This window comes from Oncorhynchus masou, chromosome 24 (assembly GCF_036934945.1).
Source record: "Oncorhynchus masou masou isolate Uvic2021 chromosome 24, UVic_Omas_1.1, whole genome shotgun sequence".
Lineage (NCBI taxonomy): Eukaryota > Metazoa > Chordata > Actinopteri > Salmoniformes > Salmonidae > Oncorhynchus > Oncorhynchus masou.
The window spans coordinates 58461101-58484417 of NC_088235.1; the positions used below are offsets into that span (position 1 = coordinate 58461101).

The window sequence follows — 23317 nt, forward strand, 5'->3', positions numbered from 1 at the left end:
TCACTACGTCAAGGGAAATATAGTTTTATTTCTAACAAAATATATCTACATTTGAGCCACCTTGGGGTAAGTGGGTGATGGTGTCCTGTGACAGGGGTTGGTGGTGCTGGTAGGTCAAAGTTGAATTCATGGACTGGGAGGTGTGGTATATTGTATATCTTAAATGTATGCCTACATTCAGATATACATGTCGATCTCTGTTCAATATCACTTCCCCTTCCATTTCTCAACCAGTTGTATGGGACAGGGATGTTGTTTCGATGTGCCAATTCATGTATTTGAGGCTACTAAGCCCATGAAACTGGGCCGCAAAATTCTGGATATGTTTAGCAAGCTCAGACTCCATGCCATAAGATAAGACATTGTGTGCCTCTGCTACAATATCATAGCCTCTCTTTCACACAGGTTCTTGTTCATAATTTTTGTTGTTGTCAATATACAGTGCATTCGGAAAGTATTCAGAACCCCTGACTTTTTCAACACTTTTGTTACTTTACAAACTTATTCTGAAATATATTAAATAAATACAAATCCTCATCAATCTACACGCAATACCCCATAATGACAAAGTGAAAACAATTTTTTAGACATTTAGCTAATAATATATATATATATATATATATATATATATTTATATATATATTTATATATATATATATATTTTTTTTATATATATATATATATATTTATTTATATATATATATATTTATATATATATTTATATATATATATATATATTTATATATATATATATATATATATATATATATATATATAATAATATAAATATATATATATAAATATATAAGATACCTTATTTACATAAGTATTCAAACCCTATGAGACTCAAAACTAAACTCAGGTGCATCCTGTTTCCATTCATCATCCTTGAGATGCTTCTACAACTTGATTGGAATCCACCTGTGGCATATTCAATTGATTGGACATGATTCGGAATGGCACACACCTGTCTATATAAGGTCCCACAGGTGACAGGGCAAAAACCAAGCCATAAGATTGAATAGAGCCATAGAGCGCCGAAACAGGATTGTGTCAAGGCACAGGTCTGGGGAAGGGTACCAAAAAATGTCTGTGGCATTGAAGGTCCCCAAGAACACAGTGGCCTCCATCATTCTTAAATGGAAGAAGTTTGGAACCACCAAGACTCTTCCTCGAGTTGGCTGTCCCGTCAAACTGAGCAGTCGGGGGAGAAGGGCCTTGGTCAGGGAGGTGAACAAGAACCCGATGGTCACTCTGACAGAGCTCCAGAGTTCCTCTGTGGAGATGGGAGAACATTCCAGAAGGACAACCGTCTCTGCAGCACTCCACCCATCAGGCCTTTATGGTAGTGGTCAGACGGGAGCCACTCCTCAGTAAAAGGAACATGACATCCTGCTTGGAGTTTGCCAAAAGGCACCTAAAGGACTCTCTGAGTGATTCTCTGGTCTGATTGAACTCTTTACAAATTAAAGGAGAGCCGCACACTCTAGGAGCTCAGATGCAATAATTTAATAACCTAATATCCAACGTTTCGACAGACAAGCTGTCTTCATCAGGGACAGCTTGTCTGTCGAAATGTTGGATATTAGGTTATTAAATTATTGCATCTGAGCTCCTAGAGTGTGCGGCTCTCCTTTAATTTTTAAATTATTCTACTCTACTAGCCAGCACCTAGCCTAAACAGGTGTGCATTTCTTTCACCTCCTGATTGAACTCTTTGGCCTGAATGCCAAGCGTCATGTCTGGAGGAGATCTGGTACCATCCCTACGGTGAAGCGTGGTGGTGGTAGCATCATGCTGTGGGAATGTTTTTCAGCGGCAGGGATTGGACAACTAGTCAGGATCGAGGGAAAGATAAACATAGCAAAGTATAGAGAGTTCCTTGATGAAACCCTGCTCCAGAGAGGTCAAGACCTCAGACTGGGGTGAATGTTCACCTCCCAATAGGACAATGACCCTAATCAGGAGTGACTTTAGGACAAATCTCTGAATGTCCTTGAGAGGCCCAATCAGAGCCCGGACTTGAACCCGACCGAACATCACTGGAGAGACCTGAAAATAACTGTGCAGCGACGCTCCCCATCCAACCTGACAGAGCTTGAGAGGATCTACAAAGAAGAATGGGAGAAACTCTCCAAATACAGGTGTGCCAAGCTTGTAGCGTCATTCCCAAGAAGACTCGAGGCTGTAATCGCTGCCAATGGTGCTTCAACAAAGTACTGAGTACATTTGCAAGAATTTCTATTAAATAGTTTTTGCTTTGTCATTATGGGGTATTGTGTATAGATTGATGAGATTACATTTTTTTAATCCATTTTAGAATAAGGCTGTAACGTAACAAAATGTGGAAAAAGTCAAGGGGTCTGAATACTTCCAGAATGCACTGTACCTCTTCAGTGTCATTCAGTCCATTTTTTCATCCCTTGCCACTGCTTGAATGGACTTCTTCCCTTCTCTCACTTCCTTGGCTGCTCTCTCAAGAACTTCAAGGGGGAAGACCCCTGCTTGTTTTACGTTTGTATACATGATGATGTCTGCTCTGTAACAATAAAAATGCACTATCTTGAGTTCAAGACACAGTGCAAAAATATGTAATCATCATTTGTACGTGGAATGGCGGCCATTGGCTCAACTTACCCCATGGCCATTGGCTCAACTTACCCCAAGGCAAACATTTAGACTATATTAGCTCACACAGCTACAAGGATGCACTTTCTGTGCTATTTTTAGAACCGCATATTGTAGCTTATAGAGACCCCAACTGATGTATAAAACAATATTAAAACTCTACTTTGGTTTAGATATAACACAATGCATTATTTTGACTTTGTGAAAATCCGGTTTTTGGACCAAACGTGCTTGACACTTTTTTCCATGTGTTTTTTTCCTTCACTTGAAATGATGACCTCTTCCTAAATATTTGGTCACATGATTTATTTTGTGTATGGTTTCCTAGTTACAAGGGTGGTTCAACTAACCCTTTGGCTCAACTTACCCCACTCTCCCCTACAATCTATGTGGCCATCTATGTGGCCACAGATCATACCCACAACCCTTGTGTTGCAAGGACTAGATGTCTGAGTGTGTGTTGTCTCACACTGTAGATGTCTGAGTTGTGTGTGTTCTGTGTATTCCCCGTGTTACAGTAACCAGGCGGTGAGGATGCTGGAGTGTAAAGACAAGCCCACACCAGACATGTTTGGAGAGCTGCTCCGCAATGCCAGCACTATGGGAGACCTACGCAACTGTCCGGTGTGTTGGTATACAAGAACACTTTACCACACCGTACCATTAATGTACATTTACATTTTTCTCATTTAGTCGGCGTTCTTATCCAGAGCGACTTACAATTAGTGCAGTCATCTTAAGATAGCTTGGTGGGACAACCAGATAGTAAGTAGTATAGTACTACCGTCGTAGTAAGGACATTTTCCCTACAATAAAGTAGTTATCATCAAAGTCAGTACTAGTAGGAAAAGACAAGTGCAGGTAAAAAAAAGTATTTTTGCTTGGGGGTGCCGTGGGGTTTATTTAAGATACTCCTTGAAGAGGTAGAGTTTCTGGCGTTTTTTTTGGACGATGAACAGGGACTCCGCTGTCATGCTGTTAGGGGAAAGCTTGTTCCACACCATGGACTCTACGACAACTGTGATAGCCACTATATTACACTATATTACAGCCACAATAGATATTACACTCCCACCAGAAATATTCTTACTTATGATGGTGGAAAGAAAGTTAAATATTCATGTCCTGTAGGATTCTTTAGTCAAGAAATATATTATGACTTTCATGCTTGCATACGCACACACACACACACACACACACACACACACACACACACACACACACACACACACACACACACACACACACACACACACACACACACACACACACACACACACACAATCTAACTCCGAGGCTTGTGTTGAGTGTGGGCGGACTGGTTCAGAGGGACTTGATGGCGTCCCATGGACAGTAAACACCATTCTGAGGTCAGCCAAACTCACCACGGAGTCCTCAGTGCTTCGACTGTAATATCTCTGGGTCAGAAACGGAACTGAAAGGACCAGGATGGATCAACATGAGCAGCTCAAAGTATTAGCGTTTTAAAATGTGAAATCTCCCAGTCAAACATGACTCTTATAATTCTGATACTCCCTCCCAGCTTTATCTTTATCAAACGTTAAAGCCTCTGGTCATTCTAACGGTCAACTCCAGAGTCGACATAATCATAACGAGCTGCCCCAGTATTGTACAATTACAGGCCTTTTTCAGAAATATGTTTTCATCCGCTAAGTATAGGCTGACTTTGATGCTTCTCCCGCTGGTCTGTGTGTGAGAAACCCCAGTGCTCAACTGTGCTGTGAGAAAGTCTCCTCTGTTTATGTCAAATTTGGCGCGTGCACAATCGTTGCCCTTCCGGGGGCCTGCTGCCCGCTTGTTTCCAGCCTCACTTCTGGGAAACGCACAAAAGAAGAGGGAATTTTGCCCCTCTCCAGGCAAAGGAGGTCAAGATGGCAGGTGCATGTGGTGACATGCGTCCTTCTCCCTCGCAAACACACACATAGAAACAAACAAACAAAAACACACACGCTGTACCGCTCTGGCCCAAATCAGCTCTGTGAAAGGAGTCCTGTGGTAACCTTCTATGAAGGAACCCCACATGCTGCTGGGCCCAGTGTGTGGGTAGAGTTTCTGTCTAAAGGAAGGCTGTCTCTCTGTGATGGGCATAGAAGTGACACTTGAATTGGAGGTTGTCATTGGCCTACAGCCAGCTGACCTTTTCAGACACAGCTCACTATGAGGGGTGCTCTGAATTGAACCGTAGTCAACACTGAAAAAGCTAAATGGATGAAGATCACTGTCAACTCAGAACGTAATGAGTCATGGTAGACTTTGTTTGAGTTTTTTTTCATTTGTTTGAGGATTTTGGGTTTATATTTGTGATTTATTACGCTCAATTTACGTCTCCCTTTTGTCCCCCTCTTTCACTTTCCCCTTCTGTCTCTCCCACTCTCTTGCCCCCTACCTTTCTTCTCCCCCTCCTCTTCACGCGCTCTCTTCTTCATGCTCGCTCTCTCTCTCTCTCTCTCTCTCTCTCTCCCTCTCTCTCAGAGTAACTGTGGGGAGAAGCTGCGTATTCGTCGGGTACTTATGAACTCTCCAGAGATCATCACCATAGGTCTGGTGTGGGACTCTGACCACTCAGACCTGGCAGAGGACGTCATCCACAGCCTGGGCACTTGCCTGCGCCTGGGGGATGTAAGACGCACACGTGCGAACACACACACACACACACACACACACACGGAGACACACACTCACTCTTACAGTTTTCTTCAGAAGATGCCAGTAAGTTATGCCATACTGGGTTGTGTGTGCTGTAATGTTTCTAGCCACCGACACCAGAGTGGATAGAAAGCAGTCTGATGTCTCTATCCTCTGACACAACACACACAGTCAGGCACCATCTCCCTCACTAATGAACTTTTCAAGGTGTTTACCTGCTGTAAAAGCGAGCTAACCTTTGAGAACCTCTGGAGTGTTTCTGAAGTGGTACTTCTGCGAGTTGTGTTATGATCTGATACCAATATTCCCCATGTCTGTTTGGGTACCCTGGGGGGGATATGATTTAGCTATACAGTATTGCAGGACAGTGTATTTTTTGTTTCCCTATGGGGCTGAACATGAGTCCTCTCCCCTGTCCCCCTCAGCTCTTCTACAGAGTAACAGATGATAAGGCCAAGCAGGCAGAGCTCTACCTGGTGGGCATGGTGTGTTACTACGGCAAGCACTACTCCACCTTCTTCTTCCAGACCAAGATACGCAAGTGGATGTACTTTGACGACGCACATGTCAAAGAGGTAAAATAAAAATAAAATATCAATCCATCCGGGTGAATGGTTAGAGAAGTTGCCCTTATTCACTAATGTAGGATGGGATTCCTTTACCCCTAATCCTGACCATGAATATGAACCATTTGTTTTTACTGTATAATTGCTGTGTTTTATTCTTCCTATGGTATTTTGCAGTTGAAAATCACACAGGCCATGTTTGGCTATACATTGCTCCTCACTTGAGAAAGACCATTGAGCCATACAAGTGTTTTTGGACTCCTCTCAGATGAGAGTCCTCCACTTTTACAGCTTATTGTCTTTGTCTCCGTCTCTCTCTCCCATTGCTGTGTCAAGAGGGAGAGGACATTCATCTTTTAACAACGAATTCCCTGATGTTTTCTCTCATTGCTAAACAGAAGCGTGGCCCGTCGGGCTCTATTCAAAGCCCTCTCTCTCTGTGTTTGTCGCTAATTACACCCCGGCGCCATTAGTTTACATTATTCACCCGCTCGTTGACTCACTGGCGAGCTGGGGTTGTTTTTGCTCCATTTTTAATCGATGACACAGGCTGCGTTGTCATCACAGCCCAAGGAGGAATAGTTGTCATAGGAATAGTTTACTTTATTAACCTACTGGGGATATTTAGGCCAGAAGAAATGGACATCAAAAACAACAATCAACATGTATGTACAAAAATTCATGGAGAGACACATGTAACCTGCCACAGTCCTTATCATGGACAATGAGAGGTCTGCAGAGTTGCTGAGGAACCCAAAGCCTGTCACATGAGGTCATCTGGATGAACTCTGATTGGTGGTTCACACTGCGGCAGTGTTGTGGCCAGTCATGGGTGCGAGTTCTGATTGGCTTCTCCTTTAGTTCCAGGTCAGGTCCCCCACTCTGTGTGACGAGGTGTGGGAGCATTGAGCAGAGGCGTTAGTTAGTTAGTTCCACATGCCTGGCCTGCTGGCCCAACTGTGGTGTGTGTCTCTCGCCACCTCTCCTGGGAGCGGGCGGGGGGAAGGAAATGACACACAGCTCTGTGGGCACCGGGCCTTCTCTCACTGCTCTGGCTCGTACCTATCCTTTCTCCCGTCTCTCTCTTTTCCTCTCTATCTCTCTACCTAGTCCCCCCCCCAGTGGCATGGCTCTTTCACCTTCCATCCATCCACTTTCTTTAAAAAAATGTCTCCCCTCTTCCCACTCCTCTATCCTTTTCTTCTCTCCCTTTTCTCCCCTTCCTTTCTCTCTCTCTCCACTCTCGCCCATTTCCTCTCTCCCCTCTCTCCTATCATGGCTTTAGTCACATACATGTCTGTGCTGTACGTTCACTCCTGGGCAGTTGCATACAAAGCAGCTTTTTTTTTCTCTCTCTCTCTCTCTCTCTGTCTCTCTCTGTCTCTGTGTGTGTGTGTAAAGCCAGCACGTGAGCCAGTGAGGGTTTGGACAAAAGTGGCCTGAAAACAAGGATATCCCTCTATTGTTTATCTGGCCAGCTGGACAGGAGGGCGTGGCCAATAGAGAGCTAGAGCAAAGCGGCCACCTCTGTAGACCTACGCACACATTTGCGCTTTCAAACACACACACATATGCTCATACGCATACACACACACACACACACTTTTCTGATATGATAGGGCTATCGGGACTTCCTGTCACAGATTCCTGTGCTGAGCGAGGGCAGAGCGTTCGTTGTGCATTCTGGAAAACCAGGTTGGGGTAAGAGGGGTTGGAAAATGGCCCCTCTGGTGCTTACAGAGTCATGTTAATGTTAGCAGTAGCCATTTTACTGTAACTGTGGTCTTGACTAACTCGCATTCTTTTGTGAGCTCACTCGCTTCGGTCTGTGTGTACTTTTCTGGGTGTCTGTTCTACGCTTCCTGAACAGTTTGAGATTTCACTTCAGGGTTGGGCCTGAATGCGCAGGTCTAACCCCTTTTTTTGAGTTCCCTGGAAAGTCGTGACATAGTTTCCTCTCTTCCCGGGCAGATCGGGCCCAAGTGGAAGGACGTGGTGTCTCGGTGCATCAAGGGCCACTACCAGCCCCTGCTACTGCTCTACGCTGACCCCCGGGGGACGCCCGTGTCAGTGCAGGACCTGCCCTCCCGCCTGGACCTGCACCACTTCAACAGGTCCTACTACGACAGCGAGGACTCGGGTACGAGACGCCTCGCGTCACACGAGATCACTTGCGACACGCACAGAATGGCTGTTGCATTGCCACACCTGTGTTCAAATAGTATTTTTGTTCCTTCTTCTTTCAAATGGAACTAGTGGAACTAATTTATACACCACGTGTTTCTCCTTCTTGAAGCGGTTGTTTCCTGCTCTCTGTACTGTTCTGAATATGTCCTGGCTTGTGTGTTCTCGTTATTATCTCTGATGGCTGTCTGCACCTGTTCTGCTGTCATGCTGTTGTCTTCAGGCCGCGAGCCGTCCATCTCCAGTGACACGCGCACCGACTCGTCGACAGACAGTTACTCCTACAAGCATTCCCACTCCCACTCTCACCATGAGTCCATGGCCAGCCACTTCTCCTCCGATTCCCAGGGAACCGTCATCTGTAACCCAGACAACGACACAGCCTCCCGCAGCAGCCTGGAGACCACAGGTATTAGGAGGAGGAGTTGAGGAATAGCATGCACACACACAGACAGGGTAGATATATATGCACACACACAGACAGGGTAGATATATATGCACACACACACAGACAGGGTAGATATATGCACACACACTGACATGGTAGATATATATGCACACACACAGACAGGGTAGATATATATGCACACACAGAGATGGGGTAGATATATATACACACACACAGACATGGTAGATATATATGCACACACACAGACAGGGTAGATATATATGCACACACACAGACAGGGTAGATATAATGCACACACACAGACAGGGTAGATATATATGCACACAAACAGACAGGGTAGATATAATGCACACACACACACATGGTAGATATATATGCACACACACAGACAGGTTAGATATATATGCACACACACAGAGACAGGGTAGATATATATGCACACACAGAGACAGGGTAGATATATATGCACACACAGAGACAGGGTAGATATATATGCACACACACAGACAGGTTAGATATATATGCACACACACAGAGACAGGGTAGATATATATGCACACACAGAGACAGGGTAGATATATATGCACACACACAGACAGGGTAGATATATATGCACACACACAGACAGGGTAGATATATTTGCACACACACACAGACAGGGTAGATATAATGCACACACACAGACAGGGTAGATATATATGCACACAAACAGACAGGGTAGATATATATGCACACACACAGACAGGGTAGATATATATGCACACACAGAGATGGGGTAGATATATATACACACACACAGACATGGTAGATATATATGCACACACACAGACAGGGTAGATATATATGCACACACACAGACAGGGTAGATATAATGCACACACACAGACAGGGTAGATATATATGCACACAAACAGACAGGGTAGATATAATGCACACACACACACATGGTAGATATATATGCACACACACAGACAGGTTAGATATATATGCACACACACAGAGACAGGGTAGATATATATGCACACACAGAGACAGGGTAGATATATATGCACACACACAGACAGGGTAGATATATATGCACACAAACAGACAGGGTAGATATATATGCACACACACAGTCGGGGTATATATATATGCACACACAGAGACGGGGTAGATATATATGCACACACACAGTCAGGGTAGATATATGCACACACACAGTCAGGGTAGATATATATGCACACACAGAGACGGGGTAGATATATATGCACACACACAGACAGGGTAGATATATATGCACACACACAGACAGGGTATATATATATGCACACACACAGACAGGGTAGATATATATGCACAAACAAACATGAATATGGTCTGTAGCTCACTCAAACACATAAGTATGCACAGACACACACAGTCACATACATGCACGCAGGCGCATGCTTGCACGCATACACACACACTGACACACACACTGAGAGTATACTCCCAAGCCTATGCACCAAAAGAGGCTGTTGGGAGGAGCTGTAGGAGGATGGGCTCATTGTAAAGACTGGAGTGGTAGATTGGAACAGTATCAAACACATGGAAACCACGTTCCATTGAATCCATTCCAGCCATTACAATGAGCCCGTCCTCCTATAGCTCCTCCCACCAGCCTCCTCTTATATACACAGACTAAACTGTGTATTAATTCATGCTTTTACCTTGCATGTATGCACACATGCAACTACTTAGGTTTAAGCATGTATTGCTCACCCAAACATAATCTAGACAGATTTGTATGTACTGTACAGAGGGTTAAAGCCACAGCCATTACCCAATCATGTTCATCATGAATTATGTGTCATAATTTTTCACATGTCGTAACCATGTAAACGGTCATAAAAAAAAATCTCCTCCCAAAGGCCAAGTGACGGACAGTGGGCCAGTGCAGTGCCACTCTCTGAGGAAAGGCGGAACAGTGGACAGGAAGGGCGGGGCCAGTGACAGGAAGCGGAGCTCTAGTCGTCCGAGGCGACTTGAGGAGAGGAGCCGGGGCTCTAAGACTGACGAAGCCTCATCGGCAGGTTACCACAGCGAGGGTACGAAGGAACCAATCACACGGCAGAGCCAAGAGACTAGGGACCAATCACATGACAGAGCCAGGGAACAAGTGACCTATGACAGAAGAGCATGATGACTCAGGAGACTATACTGTATCTAGCAGCTTAGAGCTCATCAGAATCAGTGCCTCTAGTCTTTCGCAGGTAGTTCATAGTATTTGGGTTTTACATATTTAACAAGAAGATCAGGTACAGGAGTAGGGTATCTTGTATCTTACCATTTTTCTCTTGTCCTGTCCAGTTAGCCGTTATCACCAAAGTTGTCACTCGCGTTGCACTTTCATCCTATTATTTTTTTGCTTTTTCCACCCCTCCCCATCAACACATGACATCACACCACTAATGTATTTATCTCCCACTCTCTATCTGTCTCCCTCCCTCCATCTCCCTCCTCTTCTCTCTCCTGTCTCCCTGGCTTCTATAGGGGAGACTCTGAAGGAGCAACAAGCACCTCGCACCGCACCCAAGTCCTCGTCCTCCAGTCGACTGAGGGATTTCAAGGAGACCATGAGCAACATCATCCACAGTCGCCCCCTCTCCGCCTCCTCTTCGGGCTCCGGGGCCCTTGGGGGTCTAGGGGCCGAGTCAGGGCCACCACCAAGGCCAGAGACTGGGAGGTCGACAGCACCAGCAGTGAGTCCAAGTCCAGCTCCTCCGGCGGACGATACAGACCGGCTTGGAGGCCCCGGAGAGAGGCCCTCAATATAGACAGTATCTTCAGTAGGGAGAGACGTAGACAGGCTGGGTATAGTCCCCTAGGGGCCACTCTGCCTGAAGACAGTGGGGCCCCAGCCGAGGGCCCCACAGGGTCAGTCACTGGACAAGGACAGGGGCCCTTTGGTAATATGGCCTCCTCCTGGACCCTACCAACCACCAGGGGCCATAACATGGAGCAGCAGCCCCCCAGGCTCATCCAGAGGATGGAGAGTGGCTATGAGAGCAGCGAGAGGAACAGTAACAGTCCTGTTAGCCTGGACTTGCCTCTCAGCGAGGGACCCAATGCTGCTAATACACATAGGTACAGTAGAGTATATACAAACTGCTAGGAAAGATTCTAGATGATAGTAACTCACATATCCGAAAAGGCTAGACTCACAAATACTGACAGCTACATGATGAACTGTGTACTGTATGACTGACTTCTCTGCCTGTCTCTCTCAGGGACACCGGTCTGAAGAAGCCTTCCAGCTCCAGCTCAGGTCCATCATGGCGCACCGTGCCCAAGTCTAAGAGCAGCAGTGCTCTCCTGCAGGACGTCAAGGCTTCATGCAGGGGCAACAGCCACATAAGCCTGGGTAGGTCTGAGTCCGTGTGTGAGTGAGTTTCCCACAATGTGTGTGGGAAAGTGTCTTTTTAGGTGTTGTGTCTGTTTTGGGGTGTATACAGTGCATTCACACTTCTCTTTTTCCACGTTTGATACAGTGATATACTCATTCTAAAATGGATTTAATTATTTTTTCCCTCATCAATCTATACATAATACTCCATAATGACAAAGCGAAACAGGTTTTTAGAAATATAAAACAGAAATTCCTTATTTACATAAGTTTTCAGACCTTTTGCTATGAAATTGAGCTCAGGTGCATCCTGTTTCCATTGATCATCCCTGAGATGTTTCTACATCTTGATTGGAGTCCACCTGTGGTAAATTCAATTGATTGGATATGATTTGGAAAGGCACACACCTGTCTGTATAGACAATGTCCCACAGTTGACAGTCCATGTCAGAGGAAAATCCAAGCCATGAGCTCTGACAGAGCTCCAGAGTTTCTCTGTGGAGATGGGAGAACCTTCCAGAAGGACAACCATCCCTGCAGTACTCCACCAATCAGTCCTTTATGGTAGAGTGGCCAGACGAAAGCCATTCCTCAGTAAAAGGCACATGACAGCCCACTTGGAGTTTGCCTAAAGGCACCGAAAGGACTCAGACCATGAGAAACAAGATTCTCTGGTCTGATGAAATCAAGATGGAACTCTTTGGTCTGAATGCCAAGTGTCACATCTGGAGGAAACCTGGCACCATCCCTAAAGTGAAGCATCATGCTGTGGGGATTTTTTTTCAACTGCAGGTACTGGGAGACTAGTCAGGATCAAGGGAAAGATGAACAGAGTAAAGTACAGAGAGATCTTTGATGAAAACCTGCTCCAGAGCGCTCAGGACCTCAGACTGGGGCAAAGTTTCATCTTCCAACAGGACAACGACCCTAAGCACACAGCCAAGACAACGTCGGAGTGGCTTCGGGACAAGTCTCTGAATGTCCTTGAGTGGCCCAGCCAGAGCCTGGAATTTAATCCGGTCGAATATCTCTGGAGAGACCTGACAATAGCTGTGCAGAGACGCTCCCCATCCAACCTGACAGAGCTTGAGAGGATCTGCATATAAAAGGAGAGAAACTCCCCAAATACAGGTGTGCCAAGCTTGTATCGTCGTACCCAAGAAGACTCGAGGCTGTAATCGCTGCCAAAGGTGCTTCAACAAAGTACTGAGTAATTGTAATATGTAAGGTTTCTGTGTTTTTTATTCAATTTGTCAATTTCTAAAAAACTGTTTTTGCTTTCTCATTATGGGGTATTGTGTGTTGATTGATGTGGGGGGCAAAAACATTTAATCAATTTTAGAATAAGGCTGTAACGTAACAAAATGTGGAAAAAGTCAAGGGATCTGAATACTTTCCGAATGCACTGTATATTCCTTATGAACTCTGAGCAGATGGTTTATGTTAATTCATCTCTATCTCTTGTGTGCTCAAAGTGTGATGACGTGTACACACTCTCACTCCTCACACCTCTTCCCCTGCCTTGTCTTGTCAGGCTATTGAACTGGGACCATTATAGAAAGCTACGATATTAACGTGTGTGTTTGTGTCACACAGCGGGAGAAGGCCGCAGCGAACTGGACGAGCTGCAGGAGGAGGTGGCCAGGCGAGCGAGGGAGCAGGAGTTACAGAGGAGGAAGGAGAAGGAAAAGGAGGCCGCCTTGGGGTTCAACCCCAGACCCAGCAAGTTCATGGACCTGGACGAGCTACAGAACCAGGGTAAGGCCCCAGACCCAACCCCAGCTTGGTTGCTCAGCTAGAGGAGTTCCACTCTGAAGCCCATGAGTAACAGGGTTGGTGACCACTGCAGTACAGCATGTGAAAATCAGAAGAGAACAGGGAGCTGTATCAGTTGTTCTCCGGAGGCAGCCCTGCCTCACACCGCCTGGGTTTGGGTGTGTGTCTCTTTATGTAGCAGGTGTCTGAGTGCTCCATGTTGAAAGCACCCTGAGTGGGCTGACTAATGGGACTGCTGTTGTCTAACAAAAAAGAGCATTGTTCCCCCACCCACACAATTGGAAGTTTCCTCATTCAGATGGTTAGAATGTGTGACTGGCCAGTGGCCCAGTCACAGCGTAGAAGGGTTAAAAAGCGAGTTTGAATGTTCGCTGCGTTTTGTAGTGGAGAGAAATCGTATTGAACTAGTGGGGCTTGTACACGGATTTAGGTCAGGCTGCGATTCTAAAGTGAACAATAAGTCCTCCATCTGCAAAGGGTTGCAAAGACATATCATTAACTCAACCCCCCCCCCCCCCCCATGCAGTGTGCCTTTTTTGTTTTAAATATCTTTTTTGTTTTAAAAAGCTTTGCTTTTGGTGTGTGTGCATATCTGTGTTTCTTAGGCAAAGGGGACGGCTATGAACGCTGTGTGTCGGACGTTGAGCTACTGCTAGACCAGTCCCTGCGACTGGAGCAGGCTGGCGAGGTGGCCGCCGCTCTGTCTGTGGTTAATGGAGCTGTGTGTAAGTAGCCCTGACCTGCCTCCCTGTGCCTGCTGCCAGCCCAGCCGACCAGCTAGGACACCATACCACCACCTACCTACCTGTGTGTCTGTCCATGTGTGTCTCTGTTGGTTTCACCTGTAGTCCTTACCACTATTGTGCCTAAGACAGCTATGCTGCAAGAAGGGTGTGGTCATTTGACCTTTGGCGTGGACTGGAGGGTCCTATATGACAAAGACCCACTTTCAGGCCACAGAGTCACTTGGTTTGAACCAGTCATCTGACTATCTATTCCCAAAAGACTAAAGATGACCTCCAGCGATTAAAACAATATTTTTTATTGTTGAAAAGCGAAATCCCAAGTATAAATACAGTAAAGTACACACTCGAAAGGGTAGACACGACTGCATAGTTCAAGGAATAGGGCATTCAAGGAGTAGGGCATTCAAGGAGTAGGGCATTCAAGGAGTTGGTCTGATGGGAAGTTGTGATTTCACCAGCCTCTCCCTTTGCTTGAGGAGCAATAGAGAACAAAAGAGGGAAGGCCCACCCCACCACTTGTGCTATGTCATAACCTACCTGGACCACCTGTTGAAATGTGCCTTTTGTTAAGTAAATGAGGTGAAAATGAGACTGGAGTGCCACTTTATGGTATTGGCAGAATACTTGCTGCAATTAGCGTGCAACACGGTCTCCTAGCAAAACCCTTTTAGTGCCTGCAACTATAGCTCTTGTTTTATCCAAATATCTTGACATTTGTGCTTTCTGTCCAGTCAGACTTACAACTAGCGTCCTGAACCTAAAATACCCCCCCCCCGCAAACATGAGCAGGAGCAGTCTTGAATGAGTAATGACTAGGGGAAGAGACAATTTAGTCTGTCTAAACACAAGTTTGGGGCGGTTGATAAGGTCAGCAGCCCTCTGCCTACCAACCATCCCTGTCTGATGATAACGAAACGAGGCGAGTCGGCGGGATGTTTACCCATCACCGTGGTTGTTATCCTGCCTGGTAGCACAGAGAGGGAGGGGTCAGGGTGGGGAACCCAGCTCTATGACAACCAAGTCTTCCTAGGGCTCATTTAGGACAATGTGGCCTGGGTCTGTTATGTCAACATGGCAGTGAGTCTGTTGTTAGTGTGGTCTCTCTGTCTGCGTTTGTCCTCGTTTCCCAATGTCTCTGTGTTTCGATGTGACTTTCACAGTTTCACTGTCTCTGTCGTGAGCGTCTTGAATGTGTGTTTGAATCTCCTGACTCGTCCACTGAGGAATGCTCACACACACATACACACACACACCCACACACACCCACACACACACACACCCACACACACACACAATTACCCTTGTCAGGCACCCCAGTATCCCCTCGTCTCACAAAGCCCATTCCTCCATTTCTCCCTTTAAGATCTACAGCAAGTCGATTACTAGAAACGTCTGAACTAAAGATATTTCGCCCGCTAACCAAAACAAAGTGTTTTAAAAATAGCCGCTATATTTCTCAGTTCAGCCGTCGTGATATGAGTCGAAATACCGAGGAACAGCCATTATTTTATTCTCAGTCTTCTTGGAGATATTGCGCCGAGGGAAGGGCTCAGCTTAAAACTATCAATTGAATTGTTTTGCCTTAACACAGTTCACTTTGATTTGATGAATTTAACGTTATTCTATATGATTTAACCATTTTCCGTATGAACAGAATATTTTGTAAGGGAGTCACTGTGGATCTTAATTTCCCCCGTGTGCATCATCAGCCTGTGTCCATTTGAATTTACAACACACACACATCCATTTTACTCACCAAGCGTGGTGCCTGTTTGTGTCCTCCCCCACCCCAAAACCCATCCACCCACCCACCCCTCCCAAACCCACGTCATTATTTCAACAGTCTAATCCTATGATTTGATTTTGTGCCAAGTGTTTTTGCATGCATCCCCATAACGCAGCTCTTTATTTTCTGCATTTTTCGATATATTTTTTTTCTTTTCTGCTTTCCTTCCCTTTTTTCACCCTGTAGCTAAACTCAGGCTTCCCATGCATGAGGGTGGCGCTAACACCCATAGCAGGACAGTGGCTGAGGCCCGGCTGCAAAAGTGCATGAGGAGAGCGCGGGGCCTGCAGCAGCGCATGCAACAGCAGCAGCAGGAAGACAGACCCCAGCAACAGGATCAGGAGCAGACAGAGAAGCAGGATCAGCCCTGTCCCTCTCCCCAGGGCCCCCCCAGGTACCAGCACTGTCTCCTGTCTGTGTCCTGTGACTCCCATCCCCCACCTGACCTCACCTGTGGCTGAGCTCCTCATGTGACTCTGGAAGAAGTGGAACAAGGGATCACACAGTCCTGGTTTATTCTTTAACATGCAACATGCTTTGCAGGTAGTATAGGAAAGACACCATTGATTTGTAAGTATGTGTTCAATGTGCATACAGACAAAGGGAGAAATGCTGTTTTTGTTTTCTTTAACCTCGGTTCTTTACAGTAGGTCTATGTGTGCTAATCTGATTCCTACATCTAACCATTAATACAGCATCATTTTTTCCTAACACACAATTTGACCCTTGTGTGTTAAGGTTTTCAAATATTTGCTAATGCCATCTCTTATTCAGTGTAGCTCGTGCTGCTGTGTTGTTTGGAGGGTTGTGTGTGCGGGTGTTTACTCGTTAGTTATTGTGGAGGTTGCTGTGAGACCTGGTCCTAGGGGGTCCACAGACACGAGTGCCTCTTCCAGGGGTCCGGTTCTGAGCCACCCCCGTGGCTCACCTGTGCCAAAGCTCGAAAATGTCCGTTACAGGAACATCACACACACACACACACACACACACACAGTCAACTCACATACCCGCACACGCGGACTCCCATGGACACACTGACATGCGCTCACACACACACCAACTAACATTTTAGACCTAGAACATGTGTATAGTATAAAAAGTAGTATTTAGTAATGTATTGTAAACAATACAAAATCCTCCTCTGTTTCAGAGCAAAGACATGGGAGAGATGCCTCGCCATCAATCACTAACCAGCCCATAACATGAGCCTCTTTCCTCCTCCTTCCTAGTGAACAGCCTGTCCCAATCCAAATACTGTTGACAGACGCCCAGGAGGACCAACCACAAGCAGTCCCGGAAGCCACCAGAAACACGCCTTCTCCTCTCTACGTTAAGCCCCTCCCATCCAGCACAAACTCACTCCCTGAGCCCCTGAGCCACCCCCCTGTCGCTATGCCCCCGAGCCCTCACACAGGGTCACCCACGGGGGGGTTCATGGCGGAGGCGTGGGGGCGCCGGGAAGGACTGGAGATGTCAGGCGTGCTAGATAACTCTTGTACTCATGTGAGACCCCTCCACATGCACGCTACCGTGTCCCTGCCTGCCCTGTGTGTGAATGGCCGGGACGAGAGCTTTACTGAGGGAGGCCATGACCAGACTCCAGCCCTGCCCAACCACCAGCCAGCTGCACCCTCACACTGGAGCAGTAACTCCCCAACCCAGACTCTGCCCACCCCACGCCCGCACTCTAGGACACCCTCTCCAGTCAGCCACACCTCAGAGGAAAGGGGCGACACCAACATGGAGGATGCCTATTCCAGACGACAAGCCCTGGGCCCCTCTCAGCCTCCTCCAGCCCATCAGAACCACAGCTCCCCTGTCCCCATCTCCTCCACCACCTCTAGGCTCGGCCCTCCTCCTCCCCCTCCCACCCGTAACTGGTCCGGCTGGAGCCTGGACCAGCCGGCCGCCTTCGACTCCCCCTTCTACGCCCCTCCTACAGACTCCCACGGCCCACCTTCCACCCCCATCAGACCAGGGTGGACCCCTTCCCCAGCGTCTGGGAACTACAGGCCAGGTGCCGCCATGCCAGTGGAGCGCTGGGCAGAGAATGTGACCCGCTACTACAACTCCCAGGCGGTGGTTGGGTCACCCTGTGAGGAGCTGTCGGAGCTAGACTCTCTGTACCAGGCGAGCCTTCAGGCCACCAGCCTGCCCCGGGCCCCAAGCGGAGTTAGCCCCCAGCCCACTGCCAACAAGCAACGTAAGTTTACTCACTGACCAGTGATGTATGGTACAACTGTAAAAATAAAAACAAGCTCGATATGATGAGGGATAAAAATGTAAGTGGGTGAGAGCTGTCCATGACTAATACTGTGTCTCTGTGTTGTATCATGCAGCGGCTAGAAAGCTGTTGTCTGGGCTGACTGCACCTGGCCGCTCCAAGACTCCCACAGCCGAGTTAGAGAGATATGCTTACAGAACGCCAGGCTACACCAGCAGCCCCACACAACACAACAAGGTTGGCATCCACAGGGTGTGTGTGTGTGTTCATTGTCCTACATGTGGCTGATTGTGAGTTTCAGGGCTGTGTGTGGTGATGCATGTTCCAAGCTGTGTGTGTTGAGGCTGCTTGGTGATTTGGTGCTGATGTGTGAAGGTTGTATCTGAGTGACGTGTGTGGGCGGACTGGCGTGTGTTTGCGTCAGTCCCTGGGTCTGTACATGCATGTTTTTTTGTAGGGCTTGACATTCAGGTAAATTTGCCAGTGGCACACCGGGTCAGTGGCTTTTCAAGGTTACTGGCTCTAACATTGTAACCACTGGCCCGTATTGTTGTGGTGATGCAGCATAACAAAAACGCATATTCATAACTGTTTTGATTGGATGCTGGGCTCTGATTATCATTGAATTGAGGTCAGACTGCAGTCTTGTTTTGTCAGAGGATGACCCGGACTCAACATGATGCCCTGTGATAACTGACAAAAAGACACTGTAATAACATTTTGTTAAAAGGAATATTTTCGTGAAAAGCATGTCATTGTGTGAATTTGATAGCTCCCCCCATGCTTACTTTCCTCCCCCCATTCCTCCCCCCATTCGTCTCAAACTCCTCAAGCTCTCTCTCCAGAGCCTCTTCTGTTGGCTACTTCTTCCCCAAGCAGTGAACCCTGGGCATCTAGCTGGCAGACCCAGACCCCCACCACCTCAGAACAACTTGCTCTGCGTTGAATTCATCAAGGTCTGGTCCCTCAATTGTGATGATGCGGCTGAGCTGAGTTGTCGCCAGAGAGGAACTCCAGTCGGTTGTGTTACTTGACATGCAGGACAATCCCCTTTCGCAGACAGCTGTGCTGATGGCCATTGTGAGATTACTGAGCTAATGGGGAAACTGGTGACTTAAAAAAAAATATATATATATATTTTTTTTTTACCTCTTTCTCTCCAATTTCATGGTGTCCAATTGGTAGTTGCAGTCTGCACTGCACAACGTGCACTGCACCCGGGCCCACCACAGGAGTCGCTAGTGCGCAAATGGACAAGGACACCCCTGCTGGCCAAACCCGGATGACGCTGGGGCAATTGTGCGCCGCCCCATGGGTCTCCCAGTCACGGCTAGCTGCGACAGAGCCTGGACTCAAACCCAGAATCTCTAGTGTCACAGCTAGCCCTGCGATGCAGTGGCTTAGACAACTACGCCACTCGGGAGGCCTGACTAGGTGACTTTTATAAAATATAAAACTTTTATAAAATGATCATGTTTTATTTGTCACATGTGCCGAATACAACAGGAATTACCGTAAAATGCTTACTTACAAGCCCTTAACCAACAATGCAGTTCAAGAAATAGAGTTAAGAAAATATTTACAAAATAAACATAAGTAATAAATATAATAAAATGTTACACAATAAAAGAACAATAACGAGGCTATATACAGGGGTTACCGATACCGAGTCAATGTGCGGGGGTACAGGTTAGTCGAGGTAATTTGTACATGTAGGTAGGGGTAAAGGGACTATGCATAGATAATTAACAGCTAGTAGCAGTGGTGTATAAACACTGGGGATGGGGTCAATGTTAATAGTGTGGGTGGCAATTTGATTAATTGTTCAGCAGTCTTATGGCTTGGGGGTAGAAGCTGTTGAGGAGCCTTTTGGACCTAGACTTGGTGCCACTTGCCGCATGGTAGCAGAGAGAACAGTCTATGACTGGAGTCTTTGACAATTTTTGGGTCCTTCCTCTGAGACTAGTATATAGGTCCTGAATGGCAGGAAGCTTGGCCATAGTGATTTACTGGGCTGTACGCACTACCCTCTGTAGTGACTTACGGTCGGATGCCGAGCAGTTATACCAGGCGGTGATGCAATCGGTCAGGATGCTCTCCATCTGGGGACCCATGACAAATCTTTTCAGTGTCCTGAGGGGGGAAAGGCATTGTCGTGCCCTCTAAACGACTTTCTTGGTGTGTTTGGACCATGATAGTTTGTTGTGATGTGGATACCTGGGGCAGGAGGGTAGCCTAGTGGTTAGAGCATTGGACTAGTAACCGAAAGGTTGCAAAACCCTGAGCTGACAGGGTACAAATCTGTCATTCTGCCCCTGAACAGGCAGTTAATCCACTGTTCCTAGGCCATCATTGAAAATAAGAATTTGTTCTTAACTGACTTGCCTAGTTAAATTAAGGTAATAAATAAATAAATATAAAAACAATACCAAGGAACTTGAAACTCGACCCACTCCACTACAGCCACATCGTTATGAATTGGGTCATGTTTGGCCCTCCGTTTGCTGTAGTCCACGATCATCTCATTTGTCTTGCTCATGTTGAGGGAGAGGTTATTTTCCTGGCACCACACTGCCAGGTCTCTGACCTCCTCCCTATAGGCTGTCTCATCGTTGTCGGTGATCAGGCCTACCACCGTTGTGTCGTCAGCAAACTTTATGGAGTCGTGCTTGGCCAAGCAGCCGTGGGTGAACAGGGCGTAAAGGCGGGGAATAAGCACGCACCCTTGAGGAGCCCCCGTGTTGAGGATCAGCGTGGCAGATGTGTTATTGCCTACCCTAACCACCTGGGGTCGGCCCATCAGGAATTCCAGGATTCAGTTGCAGAGAGAGGTGTTTAGTCCAAGGGTCCTTAGCTTAGTGATGAACTTAATGGGCACTATGGTGTTGAACGCTGAGCTGTTGTCAATGAACAACATTCTCACATAGGTGTTCCTTTCGTCCAGGTGGGAAGGGGCAGTGTGGAGTGCGATTGAGATTGCGTCATCTGTGGATCTGTTGGGGCGGTATACGAATTGGAGTGGATCTAGGGTGTCCGGGATGATGATGTTGATATACACCATCATAAATAGTGTACAGTGCCTTCGGAAAGTATTCAGACCCCTTGACTTTTTCCACATTTTGTTACGTTCCAGCTTTATTCTAAAATGGATTGAATTGTTTTTTTCCCCCTCATCAATCTTCACACAATACCCCATAATGACAAAGCAAAAACAGGATTTCTTTTGCAACAACTATTTATTTAGAACCACAGATGGACAAAATGGGAGTTAACGTTAACTGGGAAAATCTACAATTTCATAAGATTGGTGCTTTGAATCCTGCGTCGTTAATGCCGTTGCCTGGAGAGGGTGAATCGCACACATGTAACCCAGATCAGATTACTCCAAAACCTAGGCCTGATTTGCAAGAGACAGCATTGGAATCGGGAAAAGTATTATGTACAGATGTTTCTAGTTACATGACCACAGAAGGGAAGAGAGTAATGGGGTACGCTGTGTGTGATGACAGAGGAATAGTGAAGGCTGGCCCACTGTCAGCCTCGGGGTGTCAGCCCAGGGGGCGGCGTTACATGCATTGGCCGAGGCTTGTAGGTTGACGGAAGGGGAGAATGTAACAATATACACTGATTCTCGGTATGCATTTGGAGAAATTCATGATTTCGGTACATTTAGGTCACAATTGGGCATGTTAACAGTGACAGGACCACCAATAAATAATGATCTGCCTCAACTATTCCAACACCATTTCAACTTCAACATTTCAACGTCATCAAATCACCTCTGCTTAGTCTATTACATTGACAACTAAAAGATACCAAAAACAATTTAGCCCAATCAACGTAAGCTAAATATGATGTGGCTGTCCATGCTTCTGATTTGTGTATGTGTGTGCACGTTTGTGCAAGTAGAACATTATGTTGACTCACCCTACATGTAGAGAAACGCCAATGCCATCCTCCTCTCTTTCATGTTGACGTAACAGTCTATCACTCTGTCATACAGTACACCTTTTTATTTTTTGTTGTCCTAGGCTAACTGGCTAAAATACTTGCTCGCTAGCCTAACTTCCATTCATGGGCAACGTTAGCTAGTTAACGTTAGCATTCTACATATTGAACTTCCATCCTCTCAGACCAGGGGCACAGCAATGTATTAATTAATGGAGAATTAATGTATTACGGAGAATTAACCTCTCTGGGATATGTGGGACAGTAGCGTCCCACTTAGCCAAAAGCCAGAGAAAATGCAGTGCGCCAAATTCAAATAAATTCCTATAAAAATCCAACTTTCATGAAATCACACATGTAAGAAAACAAATTAAAGCTACACGTATTGTGAATCCAGCCAACATGTCAGATTTCAAAAAGGCTTTTCAGCGAAAGCAAACAATGCTATTATCTGAGGAACAAAAGAGAGAGAACATATTTCAACCCTGCAGGCGCAACACAAAACGCAGAAATAAAAATATAAATCATGCCTTACTTTTGACGAGCTTCTTCTGTTGGCACTCCAATATGTCCCATAAACATCACAAATAGTCCTTTTGTTCGATTAATTCTGTCCATATATATCCACAATGTCCATTTATTTGGCGCTTTTGATCCAGAAAAACACTGGTTCCAACTTGCGCAACATGACTACAAAATATCTCAAAAGTTACCTGTAAACTTTGCCAAAACATTTCAAAATACTTTTGTAATACAACTTTAGGTATTTTTTAAAGTAAATAATCAATAAAATTGAAGACGGGATGATCTGTGTTCAATACAGGAAGAAAACAAACTGACACTAGCTTTCTGGTCATGCGCCTCTATCAAACAGTACACATGAAGTGACCCTCGTTTTGAACAGGGCTACTTCTTCATTACACAAAGGAAAAAACCTCAACCAATTTCGAAAGATTGGTGACATCCAGTGGAAGTGGTAGGAACTGCAAGCAAGTCCCTTAGAAAATTGGATTCCC

At 46.2% G+C, this 23317-nt stretch overlaps 1 pseudogene; it reads left to right on the forward strand.

Moving 5' to 3' along the window:
- The window catches only part of LOC135512382 (inactive ubiquitin carboxyl-terminal hydrolase 54-like), a 129047-nt pseudogene that overhangs the window by 94936 nt on the left and 10794 nt on the right, over nucleotides 1-23317 (forward strand).